We start from the raw sequence: 22,887 nt of genomic DNA, 5'->3' as shown, positions 1-22,887 counted from the left end.
TTACTTTGAATTCATTGAATTATAAACACATTTCTGAGACATTAATAATGACAAGACGATATTTTTTATTTTGTTAGTTAAATAGAATTTTCAACATCTACATTCAAGTTCATGGAAATACTTTCAGTGATAATTGCTAAACATGCCAAGTGCATCTATAAAAGCCGGCATATATGTTGATAGTTAGCAAATGTCTATATTTGGTATGTTTTATATAAACATTGACATTGGGTAATTATCACAGTTGCTGCTCATTTCAATGGGGGGAGATAGCACAAATGCAAGACCGATCATTTCACTATAAGGCAGAAGCATGCTTTTTGGATCACAATCCCAGCATACCACAAAAATTCACAGTAGCCTCTATTTCTTTAAACAAATAGTGTATTAAAATGTATTAAAACATACACATCTATGCAAAGACCCGTGAGTAGAGCTACCTTTAATTTATCCAAGGAAGAGATTATCTATATCTATATCTATATCTATATATCTCTCCAAGGAAGAGATATTATATATATAATTTAAAAAATGATTTCATTGAGTCAAATTTCACAAATACCTTACTCAGGGCTGCTGAGAGGGGGAGAGTTCCCTGTTTAGACACTACATTGATCAATATTGTACCTTTCATTCTACCTTCTAGCAAAACAAAACAAAACAAAACACTAGGTAGAAGGTAAATACTTTAATCATTCTGGATTTGTGGCCTGGATTTATAGTCAGTAATTTCAAAAAATAATAAAGTTGCCAATTCCATAACAAATATGACACTGATAAAAGCAACAGCAATGAATAGTGACTTCCATTAACATATGTTTTTATGAGATGCTAACACATGATGTTCAAGTCTTAGGTTAACTCTGTGAGATCCCAGTGTCAGAATGGAAGCACATGCTCTAAGATGAGATACTTCTCTTCCTGTGGCTCCCTTTGATTGTTTCTATGTTCCCTATTTTATTTTCTTGGACCTTATCTACATTTCTATTTCTTCTTCTTTCCAATAAATTATCCTTGCAAAATTATGAAGGGCACCCTCAATAACTATTTCCAATGAACCTTTCCAGAATCCTTCTACGAGTGGAACAAGGGGAAAAAAAATTGTTTATTTGTTCGTAGGCTATGGGAGGAGGAGAATAAGATGTTAAATAATTAGCAAGCTTCAAAAGATACTCTGACATCGATTGCTGAATTGCATATCAACCATTACTGTTGTAGGATTTTGGAAGACAGGAAGTGTAATGAGAAAACCAAAAATAAAGGAAATATGGGGGTGTTCGTGGCCCAGCTGTTGATGGCCTGAAAGTCAGACTGAATCTAGATCTAAGTGTAAGGATTAGGGGACATTGAAGATTTATGGCCCTGAAGACTGAAGTAGTGTTAAAACTTGCACTGAGGCTTGAAAGTAAAGCTTTTCCCTCTGTTTCTCCTAATTTTGACACTTGTCTGTGGCTATACATCAAATATAATTATGTATATCTGCCACAATCATCCCAACCTCAAATGTTATCTAAAATGACATTTAGTTAGTTTACTTGAAATGAGAATTATTGCACATGTCATAATGAAACGTTTGCCATTGTCCATCCCACATGTCTATATTAACTCTTCATAAATTCTCTGTGTTTTTTTGTGTGGTTAATTACTACATCAAAATGCATGATATCATAAGGACAAGTTTCTTAGCGAATCTGTGAATGGAATACATAAGTATGCAGCATCTGTCATCAAGTTTGACTTTCCAAAAGCTATGAGGTCTAAGCAAATGCTTTTAAGAATGAATCACAGGTTATATTTACTAAACAAGAAAAGTGAAATCGATACGGGTTTTTAGTTGTTGAATGTCTCTTAGTAACTCTGTTAAATGACTTTCTTTTGGCATTCTTGTCTGGGTGCTTTCTTTTTTATAACAGGAAAGGCAATTTTTTCTGTAACTTGTAAGTCCACATCACGTAGGTAGAGCCAGGTCTCTAAGTAACATATTCATCTCACTTGAAATCCCCAACTTTGGAAACTAAGAAGGGCTGATGCAGGGCAGGTGATAGGAAACAGGCCCAGCGCTGAAGCACGGGAGGAGAGGCAAGCCAGGGCCCACTAAGTTGAGAGCTGTGATACTTATTGGTTGATGGTTGAGAGAATTAGCCAGCACACAAAATAGTGTTAACTATTGTTTCTTCTATATGGATCTGATGGTCTGTTGAGCAGCTTGGTATTAGCCTTTCATATTGTTAATGCTGATGGCTTTCTAGTACTATCTCAACAGCTGCCATGTGAATGTGTTAAACAGGCACCGTTTTGAACAAAGGTTCTCTTTCTCAGCTCCATCCCAGGTATGTTTCATGAAGGAAAGCCAGGTAAAGAGAGGGTTAGCAGTGGTTTTCAGACTATGTTCCTCTGACTCCACAGAGGTCTCTCCGACCAGCATAAAGAAGGAGTCTGGGGTGATGCAGCAAGATGGATCCCAGGAGACAGGTTTTCAGGTATTCCACCTCTTCATTAAATAGTGTAATTCTCTTTTTTGCTTTAAACATTCAGATTCGACAGAAGATTTGGTTAAAACTAAAAACAAAGGGAGAGTGTCACTCTTTCACAAAAACAAAAGCAAAATAAAAATAACAAAGTAAAAAGAAACAAAGACAAGGAACACATTTGTAATGGAAGATTTTTAGGGCAGTGAAACTACTCCGTATGATCCTATAATGGTGGATAGATGTCATTATACACTTGTCCAAGTCCATAGAATGTACAGAACCAAGAATGAACCCTAGTGTAAACTAAGAACTTTGGTTGATAATGATATGTAGGTTTATTGCTTGTGACAAATGCACCAATCTGGTGGGAGATGCGGATAAGAGGGAAGGCTACGCATATATAGGAGCAGGGTGTACAGGGAAAATCTCTGTATCTTCTCCTTAACTGTGCTTTGAACCTAAAACTGCTCTAAGAAATAAAGTCTACTTAAAAGGAAGAAAGAAAGAAACACATTAGCAAAACCATTGATTTAGTGTAAAGAAAGAGACAATCCTAGAGAGTATGAATTCCTTGCCTTAGGTCACCCAGCTCATAAGTGTCATAACTGATGAGTTTCCTGAGATTGTGATTTTAATATTTTTTCAAAACACAATCACATTTTACAAGATGGCAAAAGCAATCATCTTTTCATTGTATGAAATATTTCTAAACCTCACATAAAACATGCACACAGGAAATGAGTCTCCTCCTTTCTCCTCTAGTATTTTTTTTCCATTGCACCTCATTGCCACTCGAATAGCCAAGCCTTAAGGTTGAAAATGAAGTTCCAGGAGAGTCTTATTAAATTGCAAATATGTTGTATGATTGGAATAAAACATTAATTGTGCAGTAAAATAAGCACAGGTAGAGTTGGAAAGGGGAGAAGAGAACAAAGCATAGAGGAGGATTGGGAGAATAGTGGTCGAACAGCTAAGTCTAGAGAGAGTAAAATAGGGTCAAGGAAGAGTTCAGAAGTTGGGGAGCAGAGAAATGAAATGAAGGGCGCATATGTACACACATAATCCAGGGCAGGAGTCCTGAAAACATTCTTAATGCCAACAAATAAATAAATAGCAATTGCTTGGGAACAACCCTGTACCTAGAGGATAAAAAAAATTAAATGGTGGTAGACTTAGAATTTATCAAGTATTTTCTGTTAAATGACAGATGCTAGCATTTTTTAGTAAATAGATGCCTCTCATTATATTGAGAAAGGCCTCACACAAATATATATGATCAGAAACCCTTTCTAGAGTATGGAAAGGCTGTATCTGAAAAAAACAGAATGATAAAAACTTTTTTTTTTTTATTTGGCATTTTCTATATTTGCCAAATAGGAGGACCAGATGAGAGCTATAACAAATCCACCATAGAGGACAAGTAACAGATAATTAGTCCTCATATATATTTTAAAACTCTTAGATAGATTTTCATTAAATTATTATGCCTTGATTTCACGGACCAATTTCTCAGGACTTGCTACAGCTTAAAGCCAATACATTTTATTATTGGGAAATGATGAGTTTCCTGGGATTGTGATTTTAATATTGTTTCAGGACACAATCTCATTTTAAAGGTGGCAATAGAAATAATATTTTTGTTGTGTGAAATGTTTCTGAAACTCATACGAAACATGCACATAGGAAAGCAGACCACGTCTGTTTGCTGTTTCTGTGATTAAAGTTAGTATCATTCAACTTAATAAACATTTTGGAGAGGGCATATCATTATGCTTTGAGGCTTTAGCTCTGGGTATTTTAAGAAGAATGCACACACAAAAATGTTAGGAACAAAAATGCACTCACATATCGTGAATGCAGTAGCAGAGATGGTTGGGACTGACAGAAGGAGAGTCCCACACATTCCCTATCTAATGTAATGAGCAGCCCCAGGAGGAATGGCCTCAAACTGAGTTTTTAATAATGAGAACCATAGATTCTGGCAGATAGGGAGAAAGAGTCGGTTCTGGGCATGAAAATTCCCAAGAGCAAATTCAAATGACTTTATGATGAGTAAAGGCAGGGAAAGGCAGGCAATTTAGCCTGACTATAATTGAAAGCCTGGGTTTGGTGGGGGTGAGCGATACAAAGAAGGGAATGTGGTAAAGTGTTCTTCATTCTTGGAACAAGGAAGAAAAAGGTGTTCAAATAGTTAATTCTGTTGATTTTTTTTTTTTTTTTGATTAAACACAATTGTTTCTTGGAACTAACAGATTTTTTCCACCTGGGAGTATGTGGGTGTGGGACAGGGGTGTTGTATAATTAGGACATGACAGAATGTGCTGGACTACCTTTTTTTTTTTTTTTTTCAAAATTAGCCTAGCTTACTTAATCACTTGAGAAGTTACTTAGAAACCAACTGTCTAGGACTGTGCTTATGGGAAATGTAACTCAGACCTCATTCTGAGCAAACTAGATAGTGCCATTCCCATGGTCTCTTCTTAGGAACTTTTAGAAAACCCAAGCTCTTATTCAGCTATCAAAAAAGAACGATTTCGCAACATTTGCTGCAACATAGATGGCACTGGAGGAGATAATGCTAAGTGAAATAAGTCAAGCAGAGAAAGACAATTATCATATGGTTTCACTCATTTATGGAACATAAGAAGCAGGAAGATCGGTAGGAGAAGAAAGGGATAAAGAAGGGGGGGTAATCAGAAGGGGGAATGAAGCATGAGAGAGTATGGACTCTGGGAAACAAACTGCGGGCTTCGGAGGGGGTGGGGGACTGGGATAGGCTGGTGATGGGTAGTAAGGAGGGCATGTATTGCATGGTGCACTGGGTGTTATACGCAACTAATGAATCATGGAACTTTACATCAAAAACCAGGGATGTACTGTATGGTGACTAACATAATATAGTAAAAAAAATATTATTAAAAAAAAAAAAAGAAAAAAAGAAAACCCAAGCTCTGTAGCTAGGTTTTCAAGCTCCTCTATCATCTGTCCCTGCTTACCTCTTCCTGCTCATTTTCCATTTCTTTATCTGAATAAATTTTACTTATTGCTGTAGGGGTGGTTCAGGGGTTGACTCCTCTAGGAAGCCACTTACAATTACCCCTCGCTTCTTACAGTTTGTTCCTTCTCAGTATTCCCATAATAATCTGTCGACGTTTCCATCATTGCATTTTCTGCATTACTGTATGTTATCTGTTAATGTGTCAATTGCTCCACTAGCTTGTCTTGCTCATTGTTGTGTTCCCACTACCTAGCACAAGGGTTTCCACAGATTCATTATTCACTGTATGCTTGAACCAAGGACAATATCATCCATGAATAGTTTTAAGTTTTTCACTCTTTTGAGTTTATCATTCTTGTGTAGTGATGATGTCTTATCCAGCTGAAAAATTTCACTCTTACACTTGGGGGATAAGTTAGATCAAGTTATTTTTATAAGGTTAAATATAATATTATTTAATTGTATGATTTCCCCCTACTTTACACTTAGAAAAGCAACTTGTGGATGGTTTTAGAAATATTATCTTTTTAATGTATGAAGGAGGTCCTTGGGCAATTGTCTCCCAAGCACTTCTGTCTGGAGATTGCCCCTCAATCTTCACTCCATCCACATGATTTTTTTAGGAACTGTTAGGTTAGTTTCAGGGAGACCCCCATCTAACTAAGTTGATCAGTTAAATGTAGATACCCAACCTGGCCTGGAACTATGAGTCCCTCCCTAGGAATTCTGGAACTGAAACAGGAAAGTGTGTCAGTCTCTTTCGAAGAGTCTAGAACATGAGATGCAATTCTTGGCAACTAAGTTTTCTTCCACAAGGGCTAATGAAACAGAAAATCCTGTTATAGAGAGAAAGAGAAGAAAGCCTGATCAGTGGAGAGAAGAGAAAAGATAGGGAAAGCAAATCTTAGATATGTTTGAGTTTGTTGTTTCAATAGGTCTTCTGGCCCAACTATATTCTTGTTCTTGGGCTTCATGAGTGACTTAAGGATCATTATAATAAATCTATACTTTTGCTTCAATCAGTTTGAATCAGATCCCTCTCACTTGCAATGAACATCCAAATTATTACAATATACAAGACAGGATCCAAATTCCTCCTCAAATTATGCATTTCAATTATTTTTCTGATACATGACACATTTTCTTAAAATGTTTCAATTAGTTAATTGCAAACTTAATTCTGGCAACTAATTAGTAGAAAAGCAGGGTCTGTGAAAAACAACCATTCTTACACTGCATGTGTAAAGAAGGAAATTATAGGCAATTTAGAATTGTAGAAGCATAGAATGAATGAAGTCCAAATCCATAATTTTAATGTTCTTTTTGTTCTAAAAACTCATTTAAAATATTAGACCCCCAGTGGTAACTAACATTAAAAGGAAAAAAAAAAACTGTGCTCCAATTAAAGAAAAAAATGTATTTAGAAATTTTGGTTCCTAATTTGTGTAGGATTTTTTCCATCATCTCTTCATCTTGTTTGGGTGATGATTAGAGATTTTTGTAAAGACTAATTCCAGTAATAATCATTTCTCTCTGCCTCTGGAGAGTACTTCCCTCCCCAGTGCACCTCACAAACATTTCTTGATTAAACCTTCCAACAATTCTTGGAAGGAAATTGGGTGATATTTTCCGTGACTGCATGGTCTCTAAGGAGGCTATCTATTGGGATAAACCAATTATGAGGACAGCAAGTATATCTATCAGCAGAAGCATAGAAATCACAACATCCTGAAAGTCTTACTCTATACTATTCAAATAGGAAGTCACTGCCAAATGAACATTTAGCTAAATCCCTAATGAAGTTTTCTGGCTGCAATCGTACGATGATAGCAACAAAGTCATGCTAGTATATCCAATAATTTTTTTCATGTGTTTTTGTGGCTATGTGTTCAAAATTTTTAATTTTATGAAGATACTGGTTTATAAAAAATTTTCTTCAGGTTGAATCCAGCTGCCAATCAACCACGTATTAGTAAGCTTTGTATGTGTGTGTATACGCACAAGAGGAAGATACAGAGACAGAAGCAGAGACAGAAAAGGAGGAGGAGGTAGAGGAGAAGGAAATATCAGGGCTATATTGTATTTATTTTTTGACGACTGTGTATCAGTCTAGGTTAGGTATTGTTGGAAAGCACTGCTTTATTATCTAGTAATGATAATACATTAGTGCTTTATATTGTTCATTTATATTGCATTGTTGCTCAATATAATTTTCTTTTATCTAGCTAAAGGTCAGATATGTAGAGATGAATTATAGCATGATATAAGTTTGCATTATGCATAATCAGGAAATAGTTATTTTATAAATATATGTAAGTTTTTATACATACATGTATACATGTAACATGGAAACAAAAATAGCACCGTTTTATGACTGAGAATACTAAGCCACATTTATTAGCTCATGTGATTATTCAAAATCTTCTTTTGAACAATCTGAAACATTTCAGGCTTTGGATTTGGATATGGTAACTGCACATTAAGAAAAAAGAAAACAAAAACACCAAAGTAAATGGATCTTCCATCTAGTAAGATTAGGTAAGGAGACTTACCCTGTGCTTTTTCAAATACATTAAAATATTGTTACAAAGAAAAATGTTGTTAGAGACTAAAAAATTCACTAAAGGGATAATGATATTTTCAGTTATATTACAGATTTTTAAGGATGGAGTAAGTAAAATGGAACTTAAGAATATTTGGAGGAAACCACTTTCAAGAATTAGGAAGACCACAATGGCTCTTCTCCAATCTACACTGAAAAGGTGAATTTATTAACAGTCTTAAATGATCTCTCTGAGTTACGTGATCCTACCTTTACCATGTCCAGGGCTGCTGGCAACACAGGAGGTCCCCTATATGCTTATGAGGAAGGGTGCATATGTAAACTCTGACAACTCTGGCCGAGTTTAACCTGCTAACTCAGTGCTCAGAAGATGTTGGTTTGATCACTGCTTTAGAGGTGGTGAGTACATTTCACTGCTGGGTAATCTGTTGCTTGTTTAAACGTTCATATTTGTTTATGTCACATGAAAATGTTCACTGCTGATAGCAAAGCTCAGGATTCAAGTACATAAATTAATATTAAACCATATTTCAGATAGAATACATAAGAATAAGGTATTAACAATAGAAGTCAAGGGATTTTGGTACTGTGTTGGCAGCGATGTGTTGGCGATCAGCCCTAGAAAGTTCTCTGAGCAGTGCTCTACCAAGGTCCAAGGTGGTAAGAGTCTAGGAAAGTCACTTATTGCTATTATTTATCCAAGTCAGATTACATGATATTTTGTAGACAAATCTCTGTAGCATCATTTAACCTCTTTATTAATTGTTGTATTTATGGATAGATGGATGGATGGATTGATTCATTCTTTCAGTTATATATGAAAGCATTATCTATTCAATACTTGCTATAATATGTCAGGTGCTATACCAAGTATCGAGAAAAAAAAGTTAAATACAACATAGTATTCATCCATCATTTGTTCACAGTTTACCAGATACCCAATAGTGCAATAATACTGATGTGTTAAGGTTATTAAAGAAGTTCATAGAAGGGCTTAGATATGAGGGCTTCAATGTGGGCCTGAAAACGTTGTGATATAAGAATCTTACACCCCTCAGTGTAGTAATGTTTACAAACGCACTGTTTTCTCATTGTGAAGAAACATATGCAAAGGTTTTGAGATTTAATAGGTAATTTATAATAGTCTTAGGATATAAAAAAGAAACAGAGCATGGAGTTCCATACGCCATCTTGGATAAGAGTCTTTATCACTTTAGTTTCAGTTTCTGTGTACTTAAAAGAGGTGCTAACAATTGCCTGGTTAGTGTTTCTTGAGAATTACATGAATGACTATCAAGTGCTCATCTCAGTGCACAACACATCACTGAAGCTCAATATGCAGTCACTATTATTATTTCCAACGATTGCTATAGCTAAAGAAAAATATTTATACAAGACTTGGGGCTCAATACCAAGGTCACAAAGAAGACTGGAACTCACTGTTTTCCCTTGATTTACAATCCTGTTCAGAGGATAGGGCGTACACATTTAAAAAGTAATAAAAAAGGCAACACAGTATTTGTGTTCCACATTTCTAGCTGTAGATGCTTCAGAAAGGAAATGTTAAGCTGAATCTTAAATGAAGGGTGGGGTCTTAGACACATAGAAGGGGAAGTGGTAAGTTTTGTGCAAGACGTTCTCAAACCGGGGGGCCTGGTTGGTTCAGTAGGTTAAGCATCTACCTTTGGCTCAGGTCAGGATCCCAGGGTCCTGGGATTGAGCCCTGTATTAGCTCCCTGCTCAGTGGGGAGTCTGCTTCTCCCTCTCCTTCTGCCACTTCCCCTGAGCTTGTGCTCTCTCTCTCTCTCTCTGTGTCAAATAAACTAATTAAAAAAAAAAAAAAGACGGTCTCAAACCAAAGAAAACCCACAACTATTTATAGTACATAAAATCTTAGACCTACATCTTTTGCACAAAGACAAAAAAATGAATTCTTTTTGAGGTAATTCTAGATGATTATTTAATCTGTGAATGAATAACTCTAAATGAAGATGTAAGTGGTATTTTGACAAGATAATAAAAATAAAGTTTAGCATCATATTTCCTGATTTCAAACCAAATTGATACCTTACAGTAATCAGAATGTATGATATTGGCATGAAAACAGACACACAGATCAATGAAATAAAATAGAGAGCCCAGAAATAAATCCATGCATATGTGGCCAACTAATTCATGACAAAGGAGCCGAGAATATACATTAGGGACAGTCTCTTCAATAAATGGTAATGGGAAAACTGGAAAGTCAAATGCAAAAGAATGAAACTGGACTCCTATATTATGCCATACACAAAAATCTTACTTAAAATGGACTACAGACTTAAATTCAAAACTTGAAACCATGAAAATTCTAAAAGAAAACATAGAGAGTAGGCTTTTGACATTGATCTTGGAAAAGATTTTTTTTTTTATTTGACACCAAGAGCAAAGGAAAGTTGGGCTGATTGTTAAAGAAAGAATGGGGTTTTAGATATATGGAAAGGAAGGTGGTAAGTTTTATTCATGACTGCCTCCCCCCAACGAAACCCATAACTATTGAAAACTTACAAAAATCTACATTAAACTGAGAAACTTCTGTACAACACTTACGATAGCCATCCACAAAATGAAAAGGTGATCTATGGAATGGGAGAAATACTTGGAAATCATATATCTGATACAGGGTTAATATCCATCACACAATTCAATAGGAAAGGAAACCTAACAATCTGATTTAAATGGGCAGAGGAACTGAATATTTTTTTCAAAGAAGACAAACATCCAGAAAAAAATGTACCTGATCAACAGATACCTGCAAAAGTGCTCAACAGCATTAATCATCAGGGAAATGCAAAACCACAATGAGGTATCACCTCATACCTGTTAGAATGGTTAGTATCAAAAAGAAGCGTTGGTGAGGATGTGGAGAAAAAGGAAACCTTGTACACAGCTGGTGGGAACGTAAATCGGCGCAGCCACTATGGAAAGCAATATGGAGGTTCCTCAAAAAATTAAAAATAGAACTATCACATGATCTAGCAATCCCACTACTGGGTATAGATCTAAAGGAAATGAAATCAGGTTATTAAAGAGATATCTGCACTCCCATGTTCACTGTAGCGTTATTCACAAGAGCCAAGATATGGAAACAATCTAAGTGTCTGTCAAGGAATGAATGGGTAAAGAAAATGTGGTATGTGTGCATGTGTGTATGTGTGTCTATGTCTGCGTGTGTGTATGATAAAATATTATTCAGCCATGAGAAAGAAGGAAATCCTGTTGTTTGTGACAACATGGATGGACTTTGAGGGCATTATGCTAAGTGACATAAGCCAGACAAAGACAAATACTGCGTGGTATTACTTATATGTAGAATCTAAAATCAAGTCGAATTCATAGACAGAAAAAGTACGAATGTGATTGCCAGGGCCTGGAGGTGGGGGAAATAGGGAGAGGTTAGTGAACAGGTACAAACTTCCAGCTATAAGGTTAATGAAATCTAAGGATCTAATGTATAATGTCATAACTAAAGTTAATACCGTGTTGTATAATTCAAATTTGCTAAGAAAGTAGAACTTAAACATCTATCTATCTATCTATCTATCTATCTATCTATCTATCTATCTATCTATATATACTAGATTAGGAGTCCTTTCACAATGTGCATATATGTCAAATCAACAAGATGTAAATATCTTATAATTTTAAAAAGTATCTTATAATTTTTGTCAATTATACTTCAATAAAGCTGAAATACAAGTATTTCTAGCTATTCTGAGAGGTTTGTATTGGAAGTAGATACAGATGGAACATTGTTCTCTACCCAGAACCATTTTCTTTTCTTTTCTTTTTCTTTCTTTCTTTTTCTTTTTTTTCTTTCCTTTCTTTCCTTTCTTTTCTTTTCTTTTTTTTTTTTTTTAATGTGCTTTCAGCCCACCCCTCGTGATTACCCTGGGGAGAGCAGATTGATGTAATGTCACTTTCCTGGGACTATATTCATTTGTCTGTGATGTGCAACTGATCTATCCTGGACCAGTAAATCCCTACCCCAGGATTCTATTTTGGAAATTAAGGAAAGTCAAGCAGGTACTCACTGTACACTTGTTAATTTGAACTGAAATGTATGCTGAGCTTTAATGTTCAGAAAAGGTGGTGACTGGGTTTAAACACTAAGTATATTTTTACTAATCAGCTTGCTATTTTGCAATGATGAAGAAGTTGTGAATTTTAGCATTTATAATCCAATCACATCATTTGGGGATTGGTAATAAAGCATGGCTTATGTGATGTATCCAATCAGAGATAAAGACAGGGAACATGATTGTCTTCTATAATTTTGTTATAAATCACAAAATGTATAATTTTCTTGCAGATGTGCAATGAAAGCTTAAGAGATATGTGTGTGCTAGGTTGGGATTCACTCCTTTTTCTAGGAGACAACTTATAAGGTGTGATGGAACATTTTTATCTGGTTGCTGCTCCAAGACAGGGAAGGAAATAACCTTTAACACCAGAACCTGGATTTTATAGAGGACTAGATGATCTCTAAGCCGGTAATGATGTGTGCAGTGTTGTTTAGGCAACTGTATGCATACTTAGATGTGATATTTAACTGAGACCCAGGATCCTTCTTTTGAGGAGCTTGACTTCCAGGAGTCACATGAGCTAGTCGCAGATCTTCTCTACTCAATTCCTTCTGGAAGGGTCTTTTTCTAAAGGAGATTTGCCATGAGCCAGATCCCGTAGTAAGAGATTTATGAATATAATGGTGATGATGGTGACGATGACAAAGAAAAGTAAAAATAAAAATAAAAATGATGGATAAGAGGAAGAGAAAAGGGGAAAAAGAAGAGAAACAAGATTTGGAGAAGCCAATTAACTAGAAGATGCCATACGTTGTATAGATTCTCACAACTCCATTAGATAGTAAATAGTTCCCCCATTTTACAGATGAAAAATTAGTGTTCAGAGAGATGAAGAGAATCTCCCAAGTTGTACTGGACATTGTTGTTTCTGAGGCTCAGAATCAATTCCTCCATCCCCATTCCATATTTTTTTTCCCCAATAAGAACAGTCCAATTTTCTACTGGTGAACCACTCATATCCACTCTTATTGTAGGTGCTTAAGTTGGAGCTCCAGGAAAGAACATATGAACCAGACTAATGCTGTCAAATCAATGCATTACATTCCCCTGGTTTCAGTTATGGGCTCAGAGATGCATCTATGAGGCTTGAGACTTTTGCTCAAACTAGTGGGCTAAGAGAGTTTCCTGGGGGGTTTTGTTTTGTTTTGCTTTTATTTTTGTTTTTCTCACTAAACTTGAACCTGGGAGCATTTAGGACTTGAAGTAGCAGCCTCCATCATGTCACCAAGTGAAGCCTAAGAATGAAGTCAACAGGAAGGAGAAGAGAGTTGGAATATAGATACAGAGTGGGTCTTGCTGACATTGTGGAAATCTTGAGACTCATCATGCCCGAAAACTGCATTACTTTGGCAATTTCAGTTCTATGGGGAATAAATTTTTCTTTTCCCAATATTTCTCTGTGTGTGAGCCTGTGTTATTTTCTAACTGGCAATAGAAAATATCCCAACTGATACCTAAAGTCAGCTAAAGAGTTATGGCAAAGAGGGTATTTAAACTAGATTCTCTGACTCCCATCACTGAATGCTTATAAATAACATACGGTGCAACTCTCCAAGTTAAAGGAGAATTTGTAATGCAAAGAATACAACTTAATAAAGGGATTTGTCCTAATTTTGATGTAGCTTGTTACAGTACCAATTTCTTCTTCTGTTGAAAAACATTGCCTATCTCAGTGGGTTGTTGTAACTACTCAAAGAGATAATGTGTGGAAAATGCCTTAGATAATTACTGGCACATGGTAAATACTCAATTTATGTTAGCAATTGCTATTATTCAAAATTCTCATACAGTCAAGTATGCTGAAGAACAACTATAACTATTTTCATAATTTCTCTCTTTTAGATGATGAGTCATTAGGGTATCCTTTACTGGGGTCCTCATTTTTACCAGTGCTTGCCAAATTGAACAAAAGAGGAAGATAAGAAATGCTGAATACAAATGCTTTATACCTTATACTTTTGTGTGAAAGGCCTACCTGGACTATCCCTTCAAGGGAACATCTTTCAAAAACTCAGCTCACTAACTTTGGTGTTTTGGTATATACTGGGTCAAGAAAGCCACGAGAGGAAACTTTTTTTCAGGTGTTGACATAGTAACATGAGATTTGGATAACTTTTGCAACTTTAAGGATTTATTTGGATCACTATACACTACAGATGCATTCTTCCCTTCTGGTGATGATGCTAAATTTATAGTTTTTGTCTGAAATCAAGGTGCATAAAAAAGGAATGCAGAAATTGAATTGTTTCAAGGATAGAGGCAACAACAGATAAATGCAAAACCAGACCATATAAAAAAAATGGTGGAGTTAGTCACACTTATGCCAAGCACACAGCATTAATCTGACTCCAGTTGTTCACAGGCAGAATCAAGGTGAAGAGTATGAACTACAAGCTGCTAGGAACTCCCACTGGACAGGGACCGTGACATGTCAAAAGGTCCATGTAAATTCAAAACTTTAAGCCCCAGAGGTGTATCGAGAAATACCCTGGTAATATTTTTCAAGTCGTTCCTGGAATATCGCTGAAATTCTGCCAGGGGAAGTGAGTACAAAAAAGCTCTACTTAATATCTCCCAAAAGCCACAGGTGCAAGCTGATTTCTAGAGCCAGCCTCTAGAGACAAGCAAACATTATATTACAACGGATGTCATTAGACATACAGAAGGTAGCATAAAATGCTTAATTTATTCACAAAGTGACATTTTATTTAGTGCAAATAGGCAATTTGGGCATTTACCGGAGACACTTTCAGTAATAAAGGGGTGTTACTAAAATAGGTTGGAACACCTGACATTGTTGTCTTTATAACACAAGTTGCTGTTCTTTGGCTGTGGCAGAATTTAACCATAAAATATAGGATGTCTAGTGTTCAACAACCTTCCTAATGAACATATGCTCCTCCCTAGTTCAACACTACATGATACCTCCCCTAGCCATAAGCTTTGGAGGTCAAGTCACTGTTAGACTTTTATTATTATGCATCAGTGTTTCCAGACTGATTTTTGCATAGGAGTGTTTTTTGGAGATCTGCATTAATTTACTACTACAGTCAAAGGTTAACTACTCTAGTGAATGCTGTGCTTAGTTGAACACAGGGTCACTGTGTACTTTTGCTGCTCTGACAATTTATATCTGTTTGTGGTATCTGGCAATATGGCTTGATAGTGGGGTCATCCTTAAACATTAGGTATTTCATATATTCCCATCAGCCCCCTAAACATTAAATAACTGCTATATAATTCTGAGTGTTTTTTTCTCATCCCTTTATTCTTTTTATGCTTAAGCTTATTGCTGAGTGTACATAAAGCATAGTAGGAACCAAATGACATATGACAAGCAGCTGTCAAGTGTACAGTTTAACTAAACGTAACTGAGTCTATTTCTTGTTAAGATTGTGAGGGAAGGGGCACCGGGGTGGCTCAGTTGGTTAAGTGACTGCCTTCAGCTCAGGTCATGATCCTGGAGTCCCAGGATCAAGTCCTGCATCAAGCTCCCTGCTCAGTGGGGAGTGGGCTTCTCCCTCTGACACTACCCCCCTTCTTGTGCTTTCTTATTCTCTCTCAAATAAATAAATTTTTAAAATCTTAAAAAAAAAAAAAAAGACTGAGGGGGAAGTTAAACCTGTTTTCTCTTCACTCTTTCCTTTTCCAAACATGGGCCTAGTTTCCAAACTAGTCCCAAGATCCAGCATAAACCTCATGTCAGCTGCTTGAAAGAGAAGTGAATATATACCCACTCCTTGGATTTCTGGGGTCCAGAGAGTTTCAGATGTCTAAGAGATGCTCAGTACATGTTTCTGAACTGAGCTAAGGAACAGCTTTGTTATTTACCCATTTCTGGTACCTTTTTTATTTTAATAAATAAATCTTAAGGGTATAGACACCTGTATGTATTGAAGACAATCTCTAATTGCAGATTTCAAATATTGATAAGGAGAGGCATTTTGAGGCAGGAGACTTTGGTGCATGCCTTTCAGTACTTCTCGGACCAAAGCCTGCTGGTAAAGCTAGACCTGAATGATACCTAACTTAAAAATAAGATAAAACTAAAACCTTACCTCCGTGACTATGTAAACTACCCATGTGGGATGCCTTCACGCTGACAGAAATAACAACTCTTCCAAAAAAAAACAACAAAAAAACTTCAAATGGTTGTAAAATAGAAGCTTCATAATTAGGCAGCTGAGAGAAAGATCCGCAAAGCATTTCATTATTATGACTTCTGGTGTGCTCTGTTACAACTGTGACGGATGGCTTTAGGGGCCATGCATGGCTCATCCATGCGAGCTTTTCAGGACACACCACTGCCTCTAAATAGAGCACAATTATTGCTCTCATGCAGGTTTTCTGAACACCACCTATGAATGTGGAACACAACCATTCAAAGAAAGTTGAGGCGCTTCCCCACCAGATTTGTGAGCTGCTTAGTATAACAGAGCCACCTGCCAAAGGTGAAGGCCTACTTTCCAATGAAAAGGTAGTCTACAAATGATGGCTGCCCAGGAGCTGTGTTCAGCATGCAGCCTGAGCACAAATGGCCCGCCCAAGACACCGCCCCCTGTCATCTTCTTTCTCCTGAGTCAGCAGGGACCAGCATGCACAGGGATCCTATATGTGCCAATTATCAAAGAGCACAGATTTGTCGATGCTACTTCCTACCGGCTCACAAGAAAAGAGCTCTCAACAAGAGGGATAGGGAGAGGTATATTTTGAAGCCCTTTTTCCTAGAGGACTTCAGAACACAGCCCAGCACTGTGAACAAATTCTAAGGCACTAAGGTACTAACAATAGCCTCTGTTGGGTAAACTTAGGACAGTGATCAGAAAAAGAAAATCCTGAATCCTACCTTCATCTATGATTAATATGAGTTACTGCCAGCTTATTGGCAGTGATAAATAAAGACAACAATTACCTGCGAGAGGATATAACCGTCAATTACACAACTTTCAGTGAATTGCTTTTAATTTTCCAAAAGCAGTTTGACATTTTATCATTTCATTCTGTTTTTGATGTTGCCGGGATGTGCGTGTTTTATATGCCCATGTCTTCCTATGGAGCCACCAGTTTTATCAGCCAATTGGTAATGTATGAGTTATCATAAGTGGATTTCTGAAATAATTCCATTGTTATATTGAAACCCTTGTGCTTCAGGAAAAAATGACATCATTTGAGAAAGGGCACCGGTTATAATACTGAACTTAATATTCAAGTAAATATACAATGGGAAGCTCACTTGGAATACATTCCCTCATTGAATCTTGCATCTTCCCACTCTTCAGAAAAATCTGTTGAAAACACATTAGGGATCTGTAGCAATAAAGCTCATTCTATTGTGATATTAGTCAATGCTGCAGATAGACTATTATAATTTTATTGGACAAAAAATCAAATATGATTAAATAGACTTTTAAGTTTTTCGTGACGATGATTAAGATTATGATTGCGGCCAATCTGAATGGTATCCGCTAGAGGCATGCAGTGAGATATCTTAGTGTTCTTTAAAGCTATCATTGTCATTTACTCTTGGGTGAACATGTAGATATCAGCCAGCCCCTCTCCTCAAAACATTTCAATAGTTTTTAATTGCAGCAAAAGCAAGATGCTTCAAGAATTCCTATTATAATAAATGCTGCTGGAGGTACCAATGATTGGGGTCTATGTGTATGTGTGTCTGTGTGCGTGCATGCATTCTCCCACTGAGTTATAAAACCATAATTCTTTGCATTAATACTCAATGTTTAGAACCTCAGTAATATATCCATTGCTAAGACAGCACACAATGGGAGTCTTATATGTGAGTAAAAAATGTTGAATAAAGATTAGCCTCGCTTTAAGCAGCATTACAAATATCTGATTCTGCATTTATTTTTCAATGGTTCATAGTTACTCTTTTATTCTGTACTCTGCATGAGACTTCTATTTGACCCTAGATTGCTCATTATTACAAGAAACACAACATAAAAGCCTACCTTTCTGGATTCTAATATCCACCAGTAAAACCCTGGAGTTTTATAGAAATAGATACAGGTATTGATTTCTCTCCATAAAGATCATAGGGAATTCATGACTTCTTGGGCACTTTTAATTAGCATAAAACATGCTTTGTTGAGTGAAATACTGGGTTTCTGAATCTTTAAAGAGAAATTATTATAGCCATACTAGAAATATAATAATCCAGGGAGCCTAGGTGTAACTTTCTTCTCTTAAAAAAAAAAAAATGCTCCCAAACTCTTTATGCTGAAGCTAGGCTGCAAAATACTTTTCATTTTTTCCCATGGTATTGCATTTAGTTTTTCTGTACATTTAAACCATGTCTACAATTGATTGAATGGTTCAAAGCAATACAATGTTATTATAAAGCTTTTGCAAGGCTGTGGTGATGTTTTGTTCCGCCCTTGTACATTACTTGTCACTGTGGAGAATGTACCAGTATAAACACTGAGATCTTAGCAGAATAGAGAGGTTGTTTCCAAATGTGTGCCTGGCACAAAGAAAGATTTCACACTAAATTTGAAACTATAAGTCTCATTTTGATAAGGAGGCTCCCTATTTTATGGTAGCAAACAGACCAATACAAGTCACTTATCACTCATGACCACGGGTTACTTATAAATACCACATAGATATATGTCAAGGAAGCAGTATCTTTGAGAAGTGGCTAAAGATTTCCCTCTGATCCAGTTAATTAAAGTAGACACACTTCCCTCAGATTTATCATCTTAACTCTATTAGCAATTACCACTATAGGACTTAAGTGATAGATAGTCTTTGCTGAATAGCATGGTGTCTTCCAAAGACTCAACTGCAAGATTAATTGTAGTTGGTAATAACATTTGAAATCCATTGCATGCAAAAAGTTCCCTTTTCTAGTCTTTCAGGGCTTCACCTTACATCAAAGAGAAAAAACTTTGTTTGGCACTCTGTATCTTTAACATATCTTTAATACTTCACAATCTCTCCCTTTAACAAAGAAAAGGCCTTGGGCTCAGAGATTTTGGCAGATTATGGTATCTAACTCAAATTTAATAATACTGGTTTGTTTTTGTTTCTGTTTTTGTTTCTTGGTGGCAGGGGGGAGATAAACTTAACTTTATCTTCTATTCACAACAGCTGATATATTTTAGGATAAATTTAAGTTTTTAATATATTAAATTAAAAATATAAATATTTAAGAAGATTTAAGAATATCTTGTAAACTTGACAAAACAGGTGGTAGGTTATGTGATACGGCACCTTCTCAAAGGTTATAAGCAGTGGAACCCAGATATGTTAAAGTCAAGAAAATGGTACATTCATGTCTGCTATTTGGAGAAAACATGGTGCAAACAGGGTCATATATTTAAATGCCAAATGAATCAATTGTCTTCTCTATATCGTAAGGATGAATTTGGACAGAGATTGATTACCTTTGGTGAGCTTGCTTGCAGAGAGGCCAACTGAAGCTGATCCAGAAGGCTTTATGGCATGAGGAAGTGAGAATAAGGTTTAGATATACAGGGGAAATCTGGTATGATAGAGTAGTGCTCTGCAAATTTAATATGCATTTAATGTAAATCTCCTGGGGATCCTGTTAATATGCAGATTTTGATTTAGTAGGTCTGGGATGATGCCTGAGATTTTGCATTCTAATAGGCTCTGAGAAGAGGTCCCTGCTGCTGGTCCAGAGTAGCAAAGATTACAGAAAGTTTAACACTCAAACCCTGGTAATTTTTATTGGAAAGCAGTTGAAGAAAAAAGCATTGGATACAGTGCACTGGAGACAGGCCAGCAAGAGTGGGGTGATTTTAACTATTCCCTGGATTTTGCAGGCTCTATATTATATATAATTCAAAGGAAGGGTGTTACAACGTTGTAATCAGAGGGTATACCCACTCCTAAATAAACAGACTGCTTAGACAGGAGGCAGAACAGGGGTAAATGTCATGAAGATATACATTCATATGGAAATCTCCAGACCTGAGGGCAGGAACATATGGATTAGGACAAATGAAGAACACAGAAGTGCTATCTTTATGAGAGTACACTGGGACACATGGAGGAAATGTATGGTGTATTACTAGACACAGATTGTAAAATCAGTGCAGAGAAAAGACAGAGTAGTGATGGGGATTTCAACTCTCCAGACATCTGCTGGAAGTCTCATTTGGTTAACAGCAGAATGTCTAACAGGTCCTTGACTTGCTTTGCTAACAGCTTCATTTCCCAGAGGAGAAAATTTCCTGGGGGAACTGCCATCCTGTACTCATTTTTGGCCAACCAGGAAGAATTAGTTGGCATTTCAACAGTGTTAAGTAATTTAGGAGTGAGACATCATATCATTTCAGAGTTCATGATAGGTTGGGAGAAAAAAGATAGTCACATATATTATAATTTATTCAACTGGATTCCAAACAATTTGGAGATACTTGACATGAGATCTTTGGAAGGAAAATTATATCAGCTCTTAAAAACTTCAGTTTGAATTGTGTAATACCAAATGATCTAAAGGAGAATGAAAAGGAGGAGGTACCCAGGTATCATTGTGAATACCTAGGGAACATGTTAATGGACCAAGATAGACTTGCAGGGTCTAAGAGGCATTCTCCATTACTGGAAATAATCTCTTTGTAGAGGGGATTGAATACAGCGATGAGGTTGGATGACCTGAGCTTTGCCCATACCTGTTCTAGCTTCACTGAACTAGCTTTGTACTTCCATAACACCACACTCTCTCTAACCTCTAGGGCCTCCTGCATGCTGTTACCTCTTTTGAGACTACCCCTACTTGTTGAATGGTTCATTTCAACTCATCATTTAGTGTCAGCTTAATCATAAGGTTGGTGTTCCAGATAGCTTAGATTCCTCAAAATTTCCACATTATTAATTTTTTAAAATTTTATATGTCACATCTTCTCCAGTGATTGCTGGGCTCAGGGATCTTGTCTATTTTGTTCCTAATGAATTACTAGCATCTAACCAATGTCTGCCATAGACTAGGTACTCAATAAGTGTCTTTTTTACGAATGAATAAAATTAAGCATATATTATCCTAACCCCTGAGGATCAAGGCCTCTATCTTATTAGCATTTCCATCTTCTTGGGTTCAAACCCTGTTTCTTACACATAGAATAGTCTCATTTTTATTTGTTGAACTGACTCATCCCATTCCTTCAGTACCCTTAGGTCTCCACTTCCCATTTCTACTTATTTCCTCAAAGGGAAATGAAGATGACAGATGAACATACCAGTTTGCTCCTTGACTCCTCCTCCTTTCATCACAAATATAAGATTATTAAATAAAATATTAAAATGAAAAAGTAAAAAGACATAACCGTGGCCCAAAGATGAATACTTTGAAGATGAGAAATGGAATAGAAACTCCAAGTGTTAACTAAAGACTGACCTCTCCCAAAGTCTCCAGGGCTTTGAGTCTCAGAAGAGAAGAGGTAAAGAGTATGTATATGGTGAGATAGTGGGAGTTAGAATTGTCTCAGACCTCATACAGTCCGAACTCACGTTCATTTTAAAAAAAGACAGGCTAAAGCACCCCTTCTGTGCCTGGGAAACAAAATGTGATTGAGTGATACCTGCAGTTAAAGCTTATAGGCTAAATTAAAAGGGTGAAAACAGGCACAGTCTGTCTCTCTGTCAAACCTGGGCAGGCTGCTCACTGTTGGATGACTGGATGTGAACCTCACAGGACAGGAATCCTAAGCCACAGCTATGAGACTGTAAGGACTTGGTTCAGACCATGAGGTTCAAGGGGCCTAGTCGAGGGCAGAATGTTGTAGGGAGGCTTCCACTGAAGATAAAACTTAAAGCCAAAATTCTGAAACTGATTGGGAAAAGTAGCAACATGCGGGATCACAAAATTGACAATCAGGTGATTAATTCACTCTAATATAAATGGGAATGACTGAAGAGTCTCCAAAAAAGTGAATGTAAACTGAATATATTTAGGATCTTTCAAGATAAGTGAAGAAATGACACCCCAAATAGGGAAGATAATTTTTTGTTTAAATTTCATGCACAGAGGAAATAAAGACAGGTGGGAATTTTAAAAAGAACCAACTGGAATTATTGAAATGAAAAAACACAGTCACTGATTTCAAACAAAGACGGAAACATCAGTCTAGTGGGGGGCTGAAACAATAAACAGGTGATCACACAACTAGGTGGTAAATGCAGTTATAGAGATCCGTAGGGCACGTGACACATGCCTTAACACAGTTGGCCCTAATTTGTCTGGTCCTTGGCTGGAAAGATCAGAAAAGTAGATGTGGTTGAACTGAATCTAGAAGGAAGAACAGAAGACAGCGGATAATGAGAGAATTTTTGCCAGAGATAGAATAAGCAAGGCAAGAAACAGTGTACAGAGGAACCAGAAGCAGTTCAGTGTTATTGGAGCAAAAAGTGTAAGTGAAGAGGGTGACAAATAGCACTGCAGAGAGGCCAAATTATGAAAGACCTTTGATGCTATGTTTGAAAGCCCAGATTTTATCTTGTGGGAGACAGGGCAGTCATTGGAGGGTTTAAACGTAAGGTCCGACATGCTCTGATTTATTTTTGAGATGGGTTGCTTTTAATGGCTGGGTGGAGGATAGATCGGAAGGGACCAGTAAAATCAGGGTCAGGGAAATTAGAAAGAAGGCTGCCTCTAACAGCCCCGTTTAGAAATAATGATGAGAAGAGCCTTTTCTTATTCACCTTTGCACTCCCAGCACTCAGCTCAGAACCTGGCACAAAGTAGGT

The sequence above is a fragment of the Ursus arctos genome, unplaced genomic scaffold, assembly GCF_023065955.2.
Source record: "Ursus arctos isolate Adak ecotype North America unplaced genomic scaffold, UrsArc2.0 scaffold_15, whole genome shotgun sequence".
Classification (NCBI taxonomy): domain Eukaryota; kingdom Metazoa; phylum Chordata; class Mammalia; order Carnivora; family Ursidae; genus Ursus; species Ursus arctos.
The sequence above is the reverse complement of the archived record's forward strand: the minus strand, read 5'-3'. Positions refer to the sequence as shown.